The 5,987-nt window shown below is 39.2% G+C and overlaps 1 pseudogene; it reads right to left on the bottom strand.

Moving 5' to 3' along the window:
- Positions 1-4,068: 4,068 nt before the first annotated feature.
- Positions 4,069-4,169, bottom strand: LOC143591557 (small nucleolar RNA R71; annotated as a pseudogene).
- Positions 4,170-5,987: the final 1,818 nt, after the last annotated feature.

Below are 5,987 nucleotides of genomic sequence, written 5' to 3'. Positions count from 1 at the left end.
GTGTAAGTGTAATTGTTTGTGATTAATCAGGAACTAAGTACTCGGATTCCTAGAACACGAGGTCGTTACTTGGTAATTAATCAATATATTCTTAACCCTAATTCCTTCTACTTAATCTCGATTGTCAACAACATCAAAAACGTATAGAAAGAAACTAGGTTAAAACGATATGGACAAATTATAAACCATCAAACAAACATCATGATTATACTAATTCAAACGATTAGATAATCAATCCAAGTGCAAGAACGATAAACATAAAGAGTTTTGTAATAACCTTACAACCAAGAGAAATACTAAGAGAAACTAGCCACTAATGGTTTGAGAAATCATCATCACATCAATTATATTCAACATCAAACGAATAAAACACACCAATTAATGTTTACCAATACCAAAGATGATAGTCTAGACTCTCCCCAATCCTCTCCTATTGTTTCTGATGAAAAGATGATGAAAAAGAAAGCCTAAACGGCCTATTAAAGTGGAAGCCGTCCAACAGTTACGATCGGACCGTGGGCCACGGTCCAGTTCACGGTCATGGAGTTGCATCACGGTATGGTGGGTTATACCCACTTTATCCCCTTTGGACTGTGGTCCAAGTGGTGTACCGTGGGCCACCGTGAAGCTTGATCCCGTTTCTTGTTTTCTTCGTATCTCACTCGTTCCAGCTCCGTTTCCTTTGCCGTTTCGCCCATGATCTCGTAACGGCCTCCTTTAACTCCTCACACCTGCAATCACCCAAGCAACAGTAGTTATCCAATTCCATGAAATTAACTTATCTCGAAAGTATATATATATCTTTTAGTTCGATTAAGAGTTTCCCTACGGGTCACTCGTCACATTCCCACACTTAACCGTTGCTTGCCCTCACGCAACACTTAAAACACAATTGCTTACAAAACACAACTACCAAACAAACCACAAGCCCGGCTCCGTCAAGGTCCTCAATCATACCCTCACTATTAGAGGTTCGCATTAGTATCCCATAGTATTATATTTAAAACATAGAATTTTAGTTAACCTTAACATGCTCTTGGTTTTTTTTTATTCATACATAGCACATTGTCACTCATTAACCTTCTTATCGGTGATCACTCCCTATTTTCCAATAATACTCAATTCTCCTCGCATACGCTTGTACTACCATCAAATCTCCACCTATTCATGCTTTAACACAAATACAAATCAAGAGGTCTTAAAACGGGTTGTAATGGGGCCGGGTGTAAAGGTATGGAACAGGAATATTGAAAGTGACTCACGTGATCCGACCCGGCTTGTTACATCAAAACTAAATAAACAATAAAATAAACTAATAAACTACTATATATACACTACCAACTTGTATCACTAACTCGATACACATCACTTTGGATATTACATCCCAATCTTTTTCTTCTTTTTCTCTTTTTTTTCCATATATTTTTCATCATTTTTTTACTCTCTATTGATTGATATCAAAACAAATACAATTACAAAGAAAAACCTATCAAGCCGGATCATCTCAAAACATATATCGGGGTTAATTAAATAAGAAGAATATGTTCGAATAGGTTTACTAACGGAACCAACCCCCCGCCACTCTCATTGCCCACCCTCATATGTGTAATGTATGAGGCCTAACCCCCAAAACCCACCCTCGCGCTCATCCAGACGAGGCTTAAACCTAATTGTCTCTATCGCTTTTGCACTTATGCCAAACTAAGGTCTCGAAATGCATTAATAGCACAAGTTCTAACGGAGAATACCCAACCATCACCGGTTTCCATTTTCCAAACACTCAAGTGAATATGGATATGTTATGCGGGTTATTATACCGAAAGCATGCTAACCTTAACTAAAATTCTTTTCGACCTCATTTTCAAGACAACTAAGCAAACTTGACTTTGAGGGAATTATGACCATGAAAATGGACCAAAAATTTACCCTTGCTATCTTACCACTTTCCAGTGTTTTTCTTTCAATTGTCCTCTTGTTTTTTTTTTTTTTTTGAATTTTAAATGAAAAATTTCCCATCCCCACACTTGAGGTACATTGTTCCCAGTGTATGGTTTTGAGAAAGTAAAAACAAACAAAACACCACCTCTTTTCGACCCGTAACACTAAGCCAAATATTTCATCCTCCTCCATTCCACCCAATAACTAAAACCGAAAAACAAAATAAACAACTGTACAAATATATACAAAACACATGCACCTGACGTGAGGAAGTCCTCATCAATAGTAGGGTGGCTGTGGCGGCCCGAAGATGGAGGTCATGAAGTCCGAAAATTCACCAAAATAGAATGCTCCACTTCCGCTGCTGTTACCTTCTCCCGATGATGGTGGTGGTGGTGGTGCCATCGATTGCATCGGGTCCACCCACATGGAGTGATGCAAGGGTGGTTCGGGATGATTGCCAAGTAACGACCTCGCGTTCTAGGAATCCGAGTACTTAGTTCCTGATTAATCACAAAAAAATACACTTACACAAAATCGAGATATTATGATTTATCTATTGAACTTTAACAAAAGTGTTGCGTAATAACCCGAATTCCAAGAGAAGTACTTGTTTAATCAATCGTTCACAACTTTCGTTTAGTTTATTTTAGTTCACAAAATCAAATCAAAACCAACTTGGAAATTACTTTGAGTCATTTACATATATATTAGTTTAATTGTTTATCTACTTATTAACACATTTTCCACAAACTCTTCGTGTTCGATACCCACTTACCACTATCTATTTGGTAGTAATTGGTTTATTTTTGAGTGAGTCTTCGACCTCACGTCAAATTTTGGAGCCGTTGCCGGGGAGTAGTGCGAAACGTGTGTTATTTTTGTAGTTTTTCTTTAATTGTTATTATCAGTTTTACATGGGTTGTGCTAGTGTTCAGGTATTTATAGGTATATGCATACACGACGCTATCGGTCTTCATCACCGTTAGCGTTTGATCTTGAAATCGAGAGAACTTTTCGTCAAAATTGGATTCTACAAAGGGAAAACAAGATTATTGGGTCACCAAGCACACGAAGTCGAACAACTGACACCACAACCATGACTTCAGAACAAACCTTACCGCCAGTGCCACCACCCATTAATCCACCAAACCCACCATCCATTGTACCCATTACCGCCACTAGTTCCACAAGTGAACCTACTTCAGCCGTGTTTAGCTTTCAACCACCAATTAACCTTCCACCCTTGACATGTTTTATGCCCACTCAAGGAAAATCTTCAAATTCATCATAACAATCACCTTTTCACTCTCAACAACACACACTTTACAGTCACCAACCATACACATTTTCTTAAGACCCACCCATAACCCATACTTGATTGGGTCAGAGATCGGGCCCACATTTGTTTGGTGGGCCAAGGTATAGTGATGGCAATGAAGGGTATGAAGAGTTTGAAGAAGGATATGCAAGTGGAGGTGATGGGAGTCAATTGAGGGTTCAAGGGCAATTTGGGTATGGACCCGAACTTCAACCGCAACAACAAATGCAACAATGGGGTGGACCTCTGATTATTCAAGAACAACCGCAACATCCATAACCATAGCAACAAGTTCCACAACAACCGCTATATCAACAACCTCAATTTCAACAACCAAATCCCCAACCTCAATTTCAACAAAATGTGCAACAAAGGCCCGTTTATCGGCAAATGGGCCAACCGAGAGTACCATTAGGGGTACCAAGACGTCATGCAAGAGAAATGGTTAGGGGAATTGAAGCTCATTTTAAACCGGTCATCACCAATAACCCATCTCCGGTGGTTATTCCTCAAAACCACCAAGGAAGAACATTCGAGGTTATAACCAATGCGCTCCAAAGTTTACCAAAGTATAAGGGTCTAGCAACGGAAGAACCTTATTTTCACTTGGAGGCATATGACTCTATTTGTAACACAATCGGGGGTCAAGGTTTCTCACCGGATGAGGTTAAGTTGGTGTTGTTTCAATTTTCTTTGGATGATAAGGCGAAGAGATGGTTCTACACATTGCCATCCGCATTTACACTTGGGCCGAGATGCAACAAAGGTTTTTGGAAGAGTTTTATACGGCCCAAAAGACTAATGATGCGAGACGAAGTTTGAGATCTTTCCAGCAACAATCGGGTGAAATGTTGCACGAAGCATTCGAGAGGTTTAACATGATGATCAAAAATTGTCCTCACCATGGTATTGCTCTTTGGCAGTTGTTAAATGCTTTTCATGAGGGTTTGAATGCGGAAGATGAGAGGGACTTGATGTCAATCACAAATGGTACATTCGGTACCAATTATGAACAAGATGATTGGGCATTCTTGGAGCAAATGTCGGTCACATCAAAGAGAAACGCTCAGACTGCAAGAAGAGCAAGACTGGCTATCACAAGACCACAAGTGCATGCGGTTAACAATGAAGCACCTCAAAGTTCTAATCAAGTGTATGATTGGTGCACAAGTTGTAATGGGTTGGGACATGCTAGTGATACGTGTCCAGGTGTGGAAGGGCAAGTTGAAGAGGTAAATGCCATTCAAGGTCAAGGAGGTGGTAATCGGAATTATAATATGAACTCAAACACTTACCACCCCTGGTTGAGGAATCATCCAAATTTCCATTATGGAAATCAATCAACTCAACTCAATCCTAATTTCCAAGGGACTTCTCAAACCCACTTTCTTCCTCGTCAACAATACTTTAATCAAGAAAATGCTCAAAGTGGGAATAACCAAGGAAATAAAGGTCAATTTCAGCAATCAGGTGGTAATCAAGGCGGGTCTTCGGGTCAATGTTCATCAAGTGGGAATGAAGTGATGGACATGTTAAAGATGATGCAGCAAGAGATGCAGAAGAGGAATCAATTAGATGAAGCTCCTGTTCAAAAGGATGAAATTCATGACAAGGCCATCCAATCATTAACAACTCAAATGGGCCAACTTGCAACCGAGGTATCCAACTTGAAGAAGAACAAAGGTCAACTCCCAAGTGACACCAATGTGAACCCTACTCATACTACTTCTCGCAATGTGCCGATTAATCAAGTAAGTTTTTTAAGAAGTGGTAAGGAGTTTAAAATCAATACCACACCGGAATTAGTTGAAGGTGTGGTAGAGGATGTGACGGGGGTAGAAAGTGAAGATGAACAATCTTCACCCATTCAACCCCCTAAACCATCCACGTTCTCAAACAAAGATTCGGGTCAAAATGAATTTTTAAATGATAAAAGAAAGGAAGTGGAAGAGGTTCCAATTCCATTTCCTTCGGCTTTGATCGATCCGGGTAAGAAAAACGTGAGTTTAAAATGGGGTCATCAAAAGGAGGAGATGTGGGAGGTATTCAAGCAGGTTAAGGTCAATCTTCCTTTACTTGAGGCAATAAAACAAGTACCCGCATATTCAAAGTTTTCAAAAGAATTATGTACTCAAAAAAGAAAACAAAAAGTTCCTAAACGAGTTGATTTAACTGAACGAGTGAGTGCAATTCTTATGGGTCACATCCCACCTAAGCTTCAAGACCCGGGAGCGCCCTTGATTAACATTCAAGTAGGTGACTTTCAAATGTCACGGGCGTAATTGGATCTTGGAGTGGGTGTGAGTATTTTACCTGGTGGTTTGTATGACCAATACGATTTTGGTCCACTTAAACGAGTTGAGACCACAGTTGTACTAGCTGATTTGTCTCATAAAATTCCTCGGGGAATTGTGCAGGATGTCATTGTAAAAGTAGAGGAATTTTATTATCTTGTTGACTTTTTGGTTTTGGATAATTTCAAAGATTTTTTGGGGTTTCTTGTTGCTTGTGAAAGATTACTTTTTTATCATCCTAAACATCAACCAAGGTATGTCTTTGTCAATTCTTTGTACGCATTGGAATAATTGTTAAGGTAGTGTTGAATTGAGAATACCCACTTGCTTGTTAGTTGTAATGGTTATACATTGTAGTTGTCGATAAAAAATAAATGCTTGAAATTTGTGATTTTTCATTGAAAACTTGAAAAATCAATTGTTTATTGAAATTT

This window comes from Bidens hawaiensis, unplaced genomic scaffold (assembly GCF_021521415.1).
Source record: "Bidens hawaiensis isolate Kalapana, Puna unplaced genomic scaffold, B.hawaiensis_p1.1 tig00039897_1, whole genome shotgun sequence".
Taxonomy (NCBI): Eukaryota; Viridiplantae; Streptophyta; class Magnoliopsida; order Asterales; family Asteraceae; genus Bidens; species Bidens hawaiensis.
The sequence above is the reverse complement of the archived record's forward strand: the minus strand, read 5'-3'. Positions and strand labels throughout refer to the sequence as shown.